Below are 17,935 nucleotides of genomic sequence, written 5' to 3'. Positions count from 1 at the left end.
AGGTGGCTTATAGATCTTCATCTAAGATGTGCAAGGAACCAAATCATGTGGTTGTGGATCTCAAATGAACCTAAATATGGAGATCCTTGCAAGGTGTACCATAGAATGAGATATTCAAATAGTACAAGTAATGAGTATCCTAATATCTAAGAATCAAGTGAAATGCAATACAATCTAACTAGGATGAGAATACAAGATTAATCTACTATGTGATTTAAGAACAAGGAAAGAAAACTAAGCTAACAAAATAAAGATTACGAACCCCTAGTTAATCTTTGTGACCTATTATAAATGTAATAAAAAGAAAATATAATTTGGAATACAAGTATGCAAGAGTGCAAGTGGGTGCTCGAGTTCTCAAAAAACCAAAAATGGCTACATAACATTAGCATGAACTGTAGAGATAAAAAGAGTGAAGGGAGAACCTCCATTTAAAGAGATTTGGATGGTTAGAGATTAATAGGAAAAATAAATGGTTAAAATTTATTCTTTAGTTGATCCATGTGCAAGATATTCTCAAGAAGAAAAAGGGATGGATGAGAATGAGATGAAAAAGATGAGTGGTAGAGGCTAAGAGGCAAAAGAGATTCCACTCACCTTGGAAAGTGTGCATTCAAGTTGTAGACAAATTTCTTGTTCATGAGACTTATGAATGAGGTATTGAAGAAATTTCTAGAAAAAATTGTTATTGTCTATCTAGATGATATTTTGATTTTCAATAAAGCTCTAGATGAACAATTATTGCACATTCGTAGTGTCTTTAGAGGTTGAGCGAAGAAAAAATATTGATTAATTTGAAGAAGTGTAGCTTTGTAAAAAGGAGTTAGTCTATTTGGATTTTTTTGTATCATTTGATGGTCTCAAAATTGACCTATAAAAGGTCAAGGTCATCCTAGAATGGCCTACCCTCTACCAATGTGGTGAGATCTTTCCGTGGTTTGGCTAGTTTATGTAGGAAGTTCATTAGAAATTTTAGCAACATCTATGCACCCCTAAGTGAAACAATGAGGGGGGTTTGAAAGGAGTTAAAGTGTACTACATGAGCTACAAGGAGCTTTGAATTTCTAAATAAGAAGGTGACAAAGAAACCTATGTTAGCACTCCCTAATTTTAACAAGGTTTTCCATATGGATTTTAATGCTAGTGGTAGTACCATTGGAGTTGTATTGAGCCAAGAAGGTAAGCCTATTGCATATTTTAGTGAGAAATTAAATGATGAAAATAAGAAGTATTTTTTTTATGATCAAGAGTTCTATGCAATAATTTAGGCTTTAAAAAAATGGAGGCATTATTTTTTCCCAAAAGAGTTTGTTTTGTATACTGAACAACATTAGGAATTACAATACCTAAATAACCAAGGTAAATTTAATTAGATACTTTTGATATGGGTAGATTTCTTGTAGAGCTATACATTTATATTGAAACATAGAAGTGGTAGATCTAATAAAGTTGTGGATGCATTAAGTAGGAGACACTTATTACTGACAAAAATGCATGTTGAAGTGGTTGGGTTTAATGAACTCAAGACACTGTACCTTGAGAATCTTGATACTAATTCTGTGCTCAAAAGCATATAGAGTTCTTAGATACCATTCCATAAATGTAAATGATTCATCAATTAGAGTCCCAAATAAAAAATTATGCCTCCAAGAAGTTGGGCTACCATTTTTGGAACCTTCTAATTTTGGACCGACTTCTAATGTAACTTCTAGAACCTTCTATTTTTGTAGTGTCCCCCAAATGGCATAATATAAAATGTATTCCTAACCCTAAAACTAATTCATCTTACTTAATATTAATTCTTATGATGTAAAGGATTTTTTTTTTGAGTTTGGTAGAAGGTATTAAATGAAGGAATTTTCTCCAGAATCTGATAATATTGTAAGCCCATATGGCATGTAATTGAGTTTGTTTTTTCTACAATGAATATAATAGAATAAAAATTCTAATAATAAAAGTCTCATTTCCTATTGTGTTCATTTTTTATTGTGTTGTTCCCTCATAATTGACCTTAAAATATGCAAGGTAAAATGTTGTTTTGCCCCAAAAATTATGGATATATATCTACTATAGAAAATATGGTTGCAAATTTGTGATCAAGACATTAAAAAAAACCCAAAAAACCCAAAAAATATCACATCTCCATATATAGGTTGACTTGGGTGATGTCTACCAATGGGTTTATGGGATGATGGACATTTCCTAAAGAACATAGACAAAGTCAACCCAAATTTTTCTTGGAGCCTCAACTTATAGTTTTTTTATTTGAATTTGTAATTTCAATAAACTTTTCCTACACATAATAAAAGATGAGGTTTCTATTGTTGAATGAGGGCTTGACTTTTTCAATCCCTATATTAAGGAATCAACCTTGAAATTGAAAATTTAGATTAAGATAAAGGAAATGCTAGTATGTAGTAGAATTGAATCTAATAATGCTAAATATCATTACTGTTGTAGATGCAATTGAATTTAGCACATAATTATGTACGCAAATATAATAGCCTAGACTCAAAGAAACCCAAAATGAACCATAGAATTCAAAATTGTAGACTTTTTTCCACCCTTTAGCCTTTTGGTGATAATCTATTAGAGATTTTCTTTATGGGCTAAGTTCTATTTATTTTTGGGCAGGAATAGTTATTTGGGCATTCTCGAGTGCTCAAAAACATTGTACATTTTTGGGTGTCAAAGGAGCTAGTTGAATAATTTTAACTATTATATGAGTCCATTTTTTCTCATTCAACATTCACAGACTAAAAATGTAGTGTATTTTCGTGCCCATATAGGATTACATGATAGTTTGAAGAGAAGGGACTCTTTTTTGCAATGTTGCACAAGCCAAAACTATTGTGCATTTATGGGTGTTGTAGGAGCTTCATCAAATGAGTTGGCTTATTGAAGGAACACTTTTTTTCTCATTTGATGTCATGATCTTTCATAGGTTGTGATCTTGTGATGTGCTACATTGCATGTCTTTACATTGTAGGTGTGTTTTGTGTTGTGATGTTGCACGTTAGTGTATTTTTGTGTCTGTGCATGATCACAAGACATTTTGAAGAGAGAAATTTTAGGTTGTGATCTTGCACTACATTGCATTTTTTGGCGTTGAAGGAGTTTCTCATCATCAAAGAACTTTTTTTGCTCATTTGATGTCATGATCCTCCAATGTTGCAATCTTGCAATGTTGTGATCTTGTATTGTGCGACATCGCAAGTCTCTATGTTGTAGTGTGTTTTGTGCTACAATGTTGCATTGTGGTGCATTTTTTTGCCCATGCACAATCATAGAAAATTTTGAAGAAATAAATTTTAGGTCATGATCTTGTGCTGCAAAAGGTTTCTAGTTTTTGCATGATCATAGGGATTTTCAAGAACAGAGAATTTGATGTTTTGATCTTGCACTAGATATTATTGTGCCTTTTTACATGATCATAGGTTGGGTTAAAGATAAGGAGATTCATCTTGCGATCTCATGCCCAATGCATTTTTTGCACTTGTGCAACATTGTGAGTCGTTGTGCTTATGGATGTTTTCATATTGTGATCTTGCACTGCAATTCATTTTTGTGCTCTATGCGACATCGCAAGTCTTTTATGCAAAAGGAATTTAATGCTATGATGGTGCACAGGTCAAAATTGTTGTGAATTTTTCCTCCTACATAATTTTTTTCCTATTGACTGTGATAAGACCTGAGAGTTGAATATTTATTGTTGAGTTTTTTTTTTGGGGAATTTTTATGTGATGTAAAGGTTTTTTTTTAAATGTGAAAAGGGTATGAGAATGCTTTTATTGACTACAAGAGAATTTATTGGCCCATTTTGTATCATTTCATTGATGAGATACACATGGATATCAAATTTTTCCTAATTTATTTTAATTGGGTTGCCTATTCTTTCTACAAAATTCTTCATCTCTAGTTGTTTTCTATCATTTCATGATCAAATGTACACACAGAATCATATTTTATTTTTTTAATATTGAATTTCACTCTATAATTATAATTTTGGGTAGTGGGAGTTTGGACTATATGTTGTAACTAAGTTATGTCTAATCCCTTTAATAAAAGGCAACTTTGTACATATTTTCTAGGTTCTTCTCTATTGTATTTTCACACTAGCTTTATGTTCTACAATTGTAATTCTTTTTTCCTTTCATTAATGGAGTTCTCTATGTTTTACCTATTCACATAATTTTGTATCTTTGGATATTATTTGTCTTATGCTAAATGTTTCTTTCTTATTTTTTATAGTTAATATGTTATATCTATTTTATTTATGAATGCTATATAAGTGAATTCATCTTCTATGTAGCACCTCATTAGTTCTAATATGCATGAGTCTTTGAGAAATAAGAATAGAGTTGAGAGTTGTGTATGTTATGAGGGTTTTACTCATGTATAATGTAGTCCTAGGCAGAGTTAGTATCCAAATTTCAATTTGGTCCATCCACTTTCCCTTTCAACATTTTAATTTTAGTATCTCCTTCTCCCTTTTCCTCAAAAATGTTAGCATAGGTGCATCCTGATTGGAAGGAAGCCAAAATTCTCTAGAGATTCAACCTTAGAGTGTGAGTCCTATGAAATGTCCCTTTTCTGATTTTGTATAATATTTCAAGCCTCAAATCAGATCTTTAAAATCAAACAGCTAATATCCCAAAGATCCACCAAATTCCTCAAGAAACCCCAAATCGGGTATGCTGAAAATAGTGCTAAAAGCTTCACAACTTCACAAATTATTAATAAATCTGAAAATGGAAATTTTTACAGAACTTTCAGCAGCATAACAGCCTACAAATTGACATTTCCAGATCCGTATAGCCTTTACACAACAGCTCGAAAATGTAGGACCAAAACTATGCTCATCGGGCTCCCGAAATAGCACAAAATATGCCCGGAAACACCACAAAACACTAATAATCTATCTCAAAAATTTAATCACGTCCCAATATATATATTCAGCTCTATTTTAACATTTAAAAGTCTGATATACAGCAGCAACCCAAACTGATATGAAATACTCAACTGTAAACACCAGACTCCTACAAAAACACACCCGAAAACTCACAAATCTGCACTGTTTAGCACAAAGGCAAACTCTGTATGAGCATGCACATGGAATGGCTTCAAACTCCTATCCTTAGCCTTCCTGGAAACCTGCAAACTCCCGTTCTTGGGTCTCCCTGGAAACCTGCAAACTCCCGTTCTTGGGTCTCCTTCTCCACAGGTTTGGCAGCCTCTGAAGAATAACAAAGAATGAGCAAAAATCAAGTTCTGGAATGAGCCCCAAAATGCCTCCAAACCCTTTAAAAGAGGGCATAACTGTAACTCACATCCAAGAGAGGTTAATGAAACTTATTTTAATAATAATTTTCATTTATTAGTCCAACAGTTTCCAAAGATTAACCCCCTTTTTCTGAAACTTCACTTTCTTGGGCCCGCCTGCCTTAGCAAAGATTTTCTTTTTTAATTATTTGAAAAGGGGACATGACAAGTCCTCCCCTCCCAATCATTGCTTGTCCTCAAGCAATGGCTGAACAATAAACCAATCAATCCACCTGGATCCCAAATGTAGTCATGAACTATACTACTACCAATTAACACAGGCTCCTGTAATATCCTCTGCAATATGACCAAGAGGAATCCATAATCAAATTGACAATTATAGCTCAACCAAACTCCGAAATCACCACTACCACAATCAAAAACCCATGAGGCACAAACTCTTAGAACATCAGAACCCAAGTAAAGTGGACAAATCAAACTACCAACACAGTAAATACCATCAACGCATCCCACTGGCCTATATGGAATGTACAATCCAACTCTGCAACAATGGTGAACCCTCTCGAATGAAACTGTACCAAGTATGGAGAATCCACACACTGTACAACTCCTGCAGTCAACACAACTCTGCAAATCATCGGCCACTGTCTCATAACCATAACTCCCATACAGTGCTAATGGTGAAAAGACATTACAAGATAAAGAGTAAGAAATGGAATCCAAACCAAATTTGTCTGCCATCAACTCCTCAGCACAAGGATCAAATACTAAATGATGTACATACCCTGCTAAAGCATCACTCCAAAACTCCTGCTCTAAGTCATGTATTATCAACCTCACAGTGTAATGCCGATAGAATGCACCAATCTCAGTCAGTGGCTCAGACTGCGATCCAGATGTAACTAACTGCAATCGATCATTAACCAAGTTGGAACTGACTACTACCTCTGAAGACATTGCGAAGGGAGTAGTATTACTAGTAGGAACCATGCCAACTATCAGCTCACCAACGTCACACATGGTCTTTGATACAACATCTCTAGTCTTCGTGCCATTAGTACTAGAGGTCACCACCATGTCAGGCACACCACAAAAATCTGCTGCAGCACCCAACTCAATTGAACCTGACTCTAGTGGGAATGAACCTGATATGCCAATGTTAGTATCAAGGATGGATGCATCCCCATCTCCACTGTCTCTAACAATCTCGGCCATGGACATCCTCGGATCACCAAACACCACAGCTTGTGACTGTATAGAATTAGGTAAAGACTGTAGTCGCTCTAACTCCATGGTCACCTTAGCCAAATGAAACTGTGACTCCTTGAGAGCCAACTGTGTACTCTCAAGAATCTCAGAAGTCACCTCAAGCTGCTCAGTAAGCTCACTCACCTCATCTTCCTTGGCCAACAATGCATCATATGTTGTACTGCCCCACTCCATAAGATAATCTCTGTCGGCTACCAACTGCATATAATTTTGTCTCAAAATCCGAATAGCCTCCCATAAAGAGTGGATCTCTGTCAAGGAAAGATAACTTCCTCCCTGCTCATCACTAGTAGGAGAACCCCATCCATAAACTGCTAACAACTGACGAGCAGCATCGAAATGTTGGCAAGTGATAGCAATGTCTTGGTCACTAACTCTCAACTGATTAGACACATGATGGCACTGGCTTGACTGTCTCCTACAAACCTCCTCTGATGCACTATCTGAAGGAGTGTCCTCAAAGTTACTAGTCTCTAGAGTATTACCATCCATATCCTGTGAATCAAATCTAAAGCTCATATCAACATACGGAGTATCAAAAACATTAGCATTGCTGTCCAACTCCTCTGTACCCAAGGAAACTAAGTCTTCAAAACTGCCCACTGCATCCTCCTGGATGTCATCAATGCCAATATGATCCTGGGACTCATCTATACACACTGCCAAATATGAAATATCTAAAACACATTCCAACAAGTATGGTCGACTGGATATATGAACAAAGCCCAACATTGGTGTATAAAAACTAATACCAACATCAAACAAGATACTGGCACAAGAAAAGACAACACCGTGTAATCTGCTAATCAAATCCATGATAGCACCCAAACAAACACTGCTACCAAAAAGTGTTAAAGATCTCCAGTCAACTGAATCCCAAATGCCAATATAACAATCTCGAGTCCATATCCATAAATTAGAATCAAATGGTAACTCAAGCAAACTCCTCACCTGAGTAATATGACCAATACCAACTAACTCCACATACCTGTCATGATGAGATAATGAAGTCACAATACTATCTTGGTTCACCTTCAGTTGGCTGGACAAATCATGTGAAGTACTACCAGCCTCAACCTCATGTGATGAAGCATCTAACTGTGCCTGGTACTCTTTCTCAGCAAAGTCATGAATGCTCAATGTCTGCTCATCTCTACCAGGTATCTCACCATCCTGCACAACAACATCCTCATAATCATCATCTGAACCCACTACACTGTAGTCACTGCCTGTTGTAACTATACCATCTTGAATACCTGTGGCATCACCCTTTGACGACCTGTAAACAATTGTCTCAATTTGAGTATCAAGTTGACTGTTACTATCAATCTGTGTGATATCCTTTCCCACCACCTCCTGTGGCAGAGTAGAATCTGAGACCTCTACCTGGCTATCAGCTAGTTTCTCAAACTCCTCATGCAAGTTCTTGGGAATTGTGTCATCTGTCCTGTGAGAAAATCTGCCAAATAGAAATCCAGTCAACTTATCCACCTTAGCTGGGTCAGATAACATGTCATTTATACGGTGGTGCTCAACCAACTGTTTAGACATGTCATGGCTTATTTTCATAAGTTTATCTCGAATGTCTAAATAACCATTCTTTCTACTATTTTGACTCTGGCTATCAATTGTCCAAGATCGTTCCCTCTGAGACTCTGTACTATACCCGTCCATTCTGGATAAAGTAGAGTGTAACCCCAATAGGATATAACTTCTTCAAGCACCAAGAACTAACATGCAAATGATTAGAAGTAGCATGCAACCATAGATTTGGACATGCAATTGATTAGAAGCAACATGCAACCACCAAATTATGACATGCAAGATCTGGGTAGTTGTCAAAACTGACATGCAAGATCTGGGTAGTTGTCAAAACTGACATGCAAACTTCTACAACCACCAAATTCACCAAGAACTAACATGCAAATGATTAGAAGTAGCATGAAACCATAGATTTGGACATGCAACTGATTAGAAGCAACATGCAACCACCAAATTATGACATGCAAGATCTGGGTAGTTGTCAAAACTGACATGCAAGATCTGGGTACTTGTCAAAACTGAAATGCAAACTTCTACAACCACCAAATTCACCAAGAACTAACATGAAAATGATTAGAAGTAGAATGTAACCATAAATTTTAACATGCATCTGATTAGAAGAAACATGCAACCATAAATTATGACATGCAAAATCTGGGTAGTTGTCAAAACTGACATGCAAGATCTGGGTAGTTGTCAAAACTGACCTGCAACTTTTACAAACCCTCAGGCTAGCAAGATCATGGCTCTGATACCACTGTAATGTCCCCTTTTCTGATTTGATATGGTATTTCACACCTCTAATCATATTTTCAAAATCAAACAACTGCTATCACAAAGATCCACCCAATTTCTCAAGAAACCCCAAATCGGGTATGCTGAAAATAGTGCTAAAAGCTTCACAACTTCACAAATTATTAATAAATCTGAAAATGGAAATTTTTACAGAACTTTCAGCAGCATAACATCCTACAAATTGACATTTCCAGATCCGTATAGCCTTTACACAACAGCTCGAAAATGTAGGACCAAAACTATGCTCATCGGGCTCCCGAAATAGCACAAAATATGCCCGGAAACACCACAAAACACTAATAATCTATCTCAGAAATTTAATCACGTCCCAATATATATATTCAGCTCTATTTTAACATTTAAAAGTCTGATATACAGCAGCAACCCACACTGATATGAAATACTCAACTGTAAACACCAGACTCCTACAAAAACACACCCGAAAACTCACAAATCTGCACTGTTTAGCACAAAGGCAAACTCTGTATGAGCATGCACATGGAATGGCTTCAAACTCCCGTCCTTAGCCTTCCTGGAAACTTGCAAACTCCCATTCTTGGGTCTCCCTGGAAACCTGCAAACTCCCGTTCTTGGGTCTCCTTCTCCACAGGTTTGGCAGCCTCTGAAGAATAACAAAGAATGAGCAAAAATCAAGTTCTGGAATGAGCCCCAAAATGCCTCCAAACCCTTTAAAAGAGGGCATAACTGTAACTCACATCCAAGAGAGGTTAATGAAACTTATTTTAATAATAATTTTCATTTATTAGTCCAACAGTTTCCAAAGATTAACCCCCTTTTTCTGAAACTTCACTTTCTTGGGCCCGCCTGCCTTAGCAAAGATTTTCTTTTTTAATTATTTGAAAAGGGGACATGACATCCTACACTTAGAGGTTGTTTCCATGTTACATGAGGTTACTTAAGGGTCATACCTCAAGCAAGGGTGTAGACATTTGTGTCAAAATGAACCTTATAAAATAAAATGATTGTGAAATTCTTGATAGAGAATAGAAGAGTTTGGATGAATTGAATGTAAGATCTCCTCCTTAGAAGTGAAAATACAATACCACCTTGAAGGTAGAAGCTTGATTGAAGAAGGAAATGCTCAGAATGCTTGAAAAATATGAGGTTGATGTCTCATGCACGCATGTATGCTTGACCATATATGTGGATGAAAATAAAATGCCCAAGCCTCCTTATATACTTGTTTTTGGGATATAAAATAAAATAAGATGACTAAGCAGTAGAATAAAATAATTTAAATACCTAAGACACAATGGGCTTTGATGGCATGAAGAAATAGAAGTCTTTTTGGCCCTTTTTGTGAACATTTGTCTATAACATACTGAACCTCATCATCTTTTAAGTATAGTATTTTGAACTTTTGATGTATAAGGTATGGATATATGGCATAAGAATGATAATTGGAATTATATATAAAAAGAAGTTAATTTTGTGGTAAAAATATTTCTTCATGAATGTTTGATATGGGTAGATCTTCCTACAGCTGAAGAGATTGCAAAAAATGTTAGTTGAATAATTAATGTTTTTTTCTTTATAAATTAATAACTATAAATAAATGTTTGTGGGAAGTTTTTTGTGCATTAAATGTTGATCGTAGGAATACAAGCCAAGCTAGAGCTAATAAAAAACAACTGCAGAGGATTAATACTAAGGCATTGATGGTATTAAGGAGAAACATTATGACACCATTGTAGCTAGAGACTTGGCAACAAAGTCAGAAGGGACCTATTTTAATGAATAACAAAAGGGACCTAATAAAGCAACTGAGTGGGAAAGAAATCATCAAAGAAATCAGTTAAACATGCAAAGCACGATACCTAGATTCCTAGAAGTTGTTTAAGTCAAATAATAGAGTAGATCTAGCATCTACTATGCTCTATATTTGTGAGAATTTAAGGAGATAACTAATGTTTTTATAATTGCATGCTTGCATAAGTCTTAAACTGTAACTAACTATCCTTCATGAGGAATTCATATTTGTAGGATTTTTTTATTTTCCTTCTTTTTAAATAAGACCTCATCTGTAGCTACGAGGTTAGGTAGAAGCAGACTGATAGAAGTGATAGACATCTTGTTGTTTTTCTAAGTTATTGTAATATTGCATATTTGAATGAATACATGACTTTGCTGAGTTTTTATACTTTCATCTGAGTTGATCTTTGCTTCATTCTTCTATAGGGGCCCACATGAAAGGTGGAGTTTACTTTAGTAATTAGGAGTTAGAATCAATTTTTTAAGTTAAGTTTAGAACTAATGTTCCTGTAGCCACTGTAAACAGAACCAGTCACTGTTCCTACAATAGTAGGTGCATAGATGAATAGTTAAATAATTAGAATTTCCTTCCAAGCATTTGATAGTTGTCTTTTCTTTGGATAAGCTAGATTTCCTTAATGGCTATTGCATTCAAGGTAGTAGTGACTTTTAGCGAAAACTAGAGCATATACTTTGCAGACATCATCTCAAGTTCACACTCCTGAATTGAAATTTAATGAAGATCAACATAGTACTTTGGTAGTAAGGGATGCCCAATCCTATAACTAAAAAGGTGTTATATTGACCAGACATTTTTGGCACCATTTCCAAGGATGTTGTCAGTCTAGTATTCACTATTGAGTCATTTAGTTAGTTTCATTTTAGAATTTTTGCATGCATTGGAGAAGAGACCAAATTGGAAGATTTCTTCACAACTTAATTAGGAAGATCCTTTTTATCCTAACTCTGAAGAAAGAGAAGAGAGAGAAGAAAGAAGAAGAGAAAGAACTATTTGAGAACGTATTTGTAAAAGTATCGAAACAAGTACAATCACCAACCACATCTAAAGAATCCTTCCATTTGAATAATCTTTTTGCTGAGCTAGAATATCAAGATAATCCATTAGCTCTAGTAATTTATCAACCACCACTAGGACATCCATAAATGGTAGCAACTTAGTATACCTTTCCCTTTCCAATCCCTACTTAGCAGGGTAGCCAAAATCTGAAGAATATACTTGCAACTGCCCTACCCAGGTTTTATGGCCTTATTATTGAAGATCCAAAAAACTTTCTCTTTGAGTTTGATATCCTTTGTCAAAGTTATGGTTACACAACCGATGCCCATAAACTGAAATTGTTTCCATCAACTCTTAAAGAAGCTACTTTAAGATGGTTCATGAGTCTAGGTGCCAATGCTATGACAGACTGGCCAACTATGAGTAATCTATTCCTTAATAAATATAAGGAATATTGTAGAGGCCATGAATTAAAAGGAGATAAAATTTTTAAGATTTCACAAAAGAAGGATGAGACTTTGGAGGACTATGTTGCCCAGTTCATGTTTAATTTGTAGTGCAACATGTAGCATTAGCTAAACGAGGAGTCCCAAAAGCATCTCTTTTTGAAAGGAGTGCATGACATGAGTATGGAAGCTTAAGACTTAATGCCTAGAGGTGACATTACATAGAAGACATGGGCTGAAATCTAAAACATTTACTTGAATTATTCCAGAGCAAAAATAAAAAAAGGATGAGGTTTGAGGGACTTACTCCAAAAAACTCCTATTGCCGAAGTATCTAGGACAAAATTATCAAACCTCATGTCAGATTTAAAGCAAGACATCATTAATGATGTTGCTACACAACTAGACACCATGCAAGCATGAGGGAAGAAGGAGGATGCTGATATTATGTTAGCAAAATATTGCCCCCATTGTAGAGAGAAGATACACAAATGTTGATGCAAGCCATTGCTAGTTTAGAATCACAACATATGCCTACTGAATTCAAGGCAATTGATAAAGATGAGGAAGTCCTCTATGTTGCTCAACGAAGGTCGTGGGCTCCAATATTAGGTATTCCTCAAGACCCACTCCATAATTATGGTGGTAATAGTCAATGGCAACAATAACATGGTAATTATAATAATTGGCAGCAACCTAACCAAGGGTGGCAGCAGCCTAAACAAGGTTGGAAACAACCTAACCAAGGGTGGCAATAGCCTAACCAAGGGTGGCAGAAACCTCAACAAGGTTGGTAGCAGCCTCAGCAAGGTTGGCAGGAACCCCAGAATTAGCAACAACAACAACATCAACCAGCCTTGACTTAACCCCCTCAAAAGCAAGCCTTAATGCCTCCTATAGCCAATATAGCCCCTCCAAAATAGCCATAGTTACCTGCACAACTTGTGCCTAATCCTAATAGTGCAAAACCTTTAGCCCAAAAATAAAGAAATTCCATTACCTTGAATGATATTCATCTACAATCTGAAACAACACTTGCATCACCACAACAACCCATTATAATAGAAGTAGATGATACAAAAGTTGAGTCAGTTCAAGAACCTACCACCACTGTCTCTCCTGCAGCCAAGAAACCATGATTTCCTAGTAGGTTAACAACGCAAATTCTACCAAATGAAAATCAAGCTACACTAGATTTGCTTGAACAACTCAAGCAAACGATAGTAAAAATTCCCTTTCTCAATGCAATAAAGGAAGTACCCATATATTCAGAAGCCATCAAAGATGCCTATATTAAAAATCTAGGAAGGAAAAAGAAGGATCCAAAGACTATCCATGTCCTTGGCTAGCTTTCTAATCTTATGCTTGATAACCTCAAAATGCCTAAGTATGCAGACCCTGGAAGCCTAGTAGTAACCCTTGTCATTCAAGGAGTGCAAGTGCAGAATGTCTTAATAGACCTGGGAGCATCCATTAATGTAATAACCAAGGAAGTAGTGTCCAAATTAAATATCATTGGTCTCCAAAAAAAACCAACAATCTTGCAGTTAGCAGATAGTTCTACCATCATTCCTGTTGGTATGTTAGAAGATGCCACTATCACACTACATTCATGGGATTATCTAGTTGATTTTGTAGTACTCTCTCCAAAAAAAAGTACTGGGAGATATCCTATCATTCTAGAACAAGCATGGTTAGCAAAAACTGATGCTTATATTGCATGTCGATTAGGGAAGACGACTATTTCAAATGGGACAAACACTAAAAACTTAACCTTGTATTCTCCTGCTTAGCCTTTTCTCTAGGATAAACAAGTTGTTTGGAAAAATATAGGTGACTCTGATATGGACATAGATTCTATTCAAAAAATGATGATGATCTGACATGATTAATTTGTAAGCATTAAAGAAGAGGATGATGTCATTTCTTTTAACATACTGAATGAGTATGGAACACAACTTGAGACATCTTCTAAATAGGATTGTGTTTTAGAAAGCATTTTACCTTTACCCTTTGAACTTCATTATTCTAAGTCTACACAACTTATACACTCACTCCTGCTACATGAGATAGACTTGCAACCAATTGCTCAGATTTCAATGGCTAAGAAAGTAGTCAAAACAACAATCGTTCCAGGGAGAGCATTAAACTTAAGCAAGTCCCTATCTCAAGGACAACATCACAATATCTTGCAACTATTACAAAAGCACCAAGATACTTTTTCTTGGGAGTATACAGATATGAAAGTTTTGGACCCCACACTCTGTACTCATAGGATTTATATAAGTCCTGATTGCAAACTTGTGAGACAACCTAAGTGTAGGATAAATCCAGCATTAAGGGATATTGTCAAAAATGAACTGCAAAAGTTACTATTTTCTGGCTTCATATATCCTATTTTAGATAGTCAATGGGTTTCACCATTGGTTATTATTCCCAAGAAGGGAGGAAAATGGTGAGTCTGCATAGATTATAGAGAACTTAACTCAACTACCAAGAAGGATCATTTTCCATTGCCTTTTGTCAATCAAGTTCTTGACAATCTTGTAGGAAAGAAGTACTTTTCATTCTTGGATGGGTTCAATGGCTACAATCAAATTTAGATAGCACCAGAAGATCAGGACAAGACCACATTTACATATCCATGGGGAACATTTGCTTATGTTGTCCTACCATTTGGTTTGTGCAATACACCTACAACTTTCCAAAGAGCTATTATTAGCATTTTTTTTGACATATATGTGGATTGTTTGGAAGTGTATATGGATGACTTCACCACATATGGGAAGACATTTGAAGAAGCCAAGGAGAACTTGGACAAATTTTTACAAAGATGCAAAGACTACAACTTGTCTTTAAACAACAAAAAGTGTTTCATAATGATGCAAGGAATGGTGTTGGGACACTTTATTTCCCACAAAGGAATTGAAGTAGATCTAGCAAAAATAGAAGTCATACACACATTGGCTATACTAGCTAAATTGAAAGAAGTCAGGAGGACATGCAGGGTATTATAGGAATTTTATCAAAGATTTCAATCAAATTGTAGTACCCCTATATAAATTGCTTCAAAAAGATGTAGAGTTTCTATGGGATCCTAATTGTACAAAGGCTTTCCTGTAGCTTAAGGAAGTCCTCTCCACAACACCAGTGCTCCGAGGACCAAATTAAGAGTTACCTTTTCACATATATATAGATGCTTTAGATCATGCCATTGGAGCAGTACTTGGCCAAAAGATAGATTCCGTAGAACATGCAATTTACTATATTAGCAAGAATCTTCAAGGAGCTGAGTATAACTACACTGTAACAGAGAAAGAATTGCTTGCTGTAATTTATGCTCTAAATAAATTTAGACATTATATTATAGGGTACCAAATATTTGTACATACAGATCACTCTAATATCAAATATTTGATGAACAAACCCGCAATCTCTGGACGATTGGCTTGATGGTTGTTATTAATGCAAGAATTTGACATTAGCATTATTGACAAACCAGGTAAAGAAAATGTTGTAGCTGATTTATTGTCTTGTCTTCAAACACCTGATGATCCTATAGCCATAGAAGATAACTTTCCTGATGAACATCTCTTTCTTTTGTCAGCACAAAACCCTTGGTATGCTGATAGTGCCAACTACCTAACCACTGGTAAAACACCCCCACATTTCTCTACAAAGGAAAATTGGTTGTTGGTGGAAAAGAGTTTTAAATTTTAATGGATCTTAGGGTTCATGTTTTATACTAGAATAGATTAGGTGACACAAAGATGTCTTAGGGAGGATGAAACTTATAATGTTCTTTGTGCTTGTCATGATGAACCTTGTGGTGGCCACTTTACTAACAAAAGGATTGCATTGAAGATTTTAAATATAGGTTATTATTGGCCCACACTTTACAAGGATGCAACCCAATATACAAAAAGATGTGACAAATGTTAGAGAATGGGTCGACCAACAAAAACAAATGAAATGCCCCTGCAACCACATATAGTAGTGGCACCATTTGATAAATGGGGGATTGATTTTGTTGGACCTATTGAACCAACATTAGAAGGAAAGAGTTACATCTTGGTTTGCACTGATTATGTTACTAAATGGGTAGAAGTAAAACCCATGAAGCATCCTCATGACAATAATGTTGGAAAGTTTTTGTACGAATGTATCTTTACCAGATTTGGTGTTCCAAGAGAATTACAATCAGATCAAGGGCCTCAGTTTACATCTAAATTGATAGCTACAGTCATGGAGGAGTACAAAATTCGGCATGGAAAATCTTCTCCATATGATCCATAGGCCAATGGACAAGTTGAAGTGACAAATTGAGAGCTAGAAAATATACTCACTAAAATAGTGTCCTTGCATCGAAAAGATTGGGCAGCTCGACTTCCTAAAGCCTTATGGGCATACATAACAACATGGAAATCCACTACTGGGTTTACACCTTTTGAGCTCCTATATGGGAAGACAACTATTATGACCATTGAATTTGAACATAATACTTTGCAAATAACTTTGGAGCTTGATATTACCCTTCTTGCAGCACAATAGGATCACATTTTGCATCTCAATGAGTTGGATGAATGGTGAAAGTCAACTCTTCATAATACAAAATTAATTCAGAGTTAGAGGAAGCAGTGGCATTGTAGATTCATTAAAGATAGAGAATTCTTTGTTAGTGATTGGGCACTCTTGTATGACTCATGATATCAACATCATCAAGGAAAATTTTAGACTCGATGGCTTGGTCCATATGAAATTGTTGCAATTTTTAACAATGGAGTAGTTCAACTGTCAACAATTGATCTAGTTAAATTCAATCTCTTGGTTAATAGGCATCGCCTGAAGTTATATCATAAACTAGCAACCCAGGAGGAATTTCTTCAACAGTTCAACACAATAGAAACATCTCTTCCTGTAGCCACTTCGTCTGAGTCTTCCATTTAGCTGCTTGCAGCCCCTTGAATTTATTTCAAGGCCTTCATAATAATTTTTTTGCATTCATGTAAAATTCATTTCTTTTCCACCTCATTCCATCCCATCTTCTGGTGTTTCCATCATCATTCCATCTCATCTTCTTTCTACCATACGATACTTCTCAGACCATCCTTCCTATCGCACCTTAGGTTGGTTACACTAGACCCCCTTTGCATTTATTAATTAGTTAATTTAGTTAGAAAAGCATGTTATTTCAATTTTCAAAATTTGCAATCTCTAAGGTCTGGTGGGACCCAGTCTCTAATAGGTTGGAGGGAGGGAAAATTGAAATCATAAAAGCAAATCAAGGTAAATCTTAAGTTGGCATGAAGGATGTATGGGGTAGGGTCATCTTAGTAATGAGCTGGTGCTCCTTTGTACTTCCAAAGTGTGTGCAAAATAATTTAAAAAACCAACCATTAAATTATGATTTCACAAACACATAACTCCTCATTAATATGGCATATGTTTTGGGCATTATCTTTATCTTCATTATGTTTTGGTGATAAAAATGTTGTCATGAAGTACTGAAGGATGTGTGAAGTACTGAAGGATGTGATGTTTGAAAAATGTTGAAGTATTTTAAAAGCTTTTGTTTCCTTTTCCAAACGTCATTGTTTAAATCTCTATATCCATCTCCACCTATGCTCTCAATCACTTATAGTGAATTTACCAATTATAGCATTTATTTTTTTTGAAAATTTTCAAAAAGAAAGCATGGGAGGAGAACCTCAGTGGCATTAACCAGCAGATCATAGAGTCTTGCTGGAAGACCTAGCAACATGCAGCTTATTTTAACAATGGGGTTGGTTGGCTTACTGTCTCAGTTTGA

Source organism: Cupressus sempervirens, chromosome 1, assembly GCF_028749045.1.
Source record: "Cupressus sempervirens isolate cs-2001-9-10 chromosome 1, ASM2874904v1, whole genome shotgun sequence".
Lineage (NCBI taxonomy): Eukaryota > Viridiplantae > Streptophyta > Pinopsida > Cupressales > Cupressaceae > Cupressus > Cupressus sempervirens.
The sequence above is the reverse complement of the archived record's forward strand: the minus strand, read 5'-3'. Positions refer to the sequence as shown.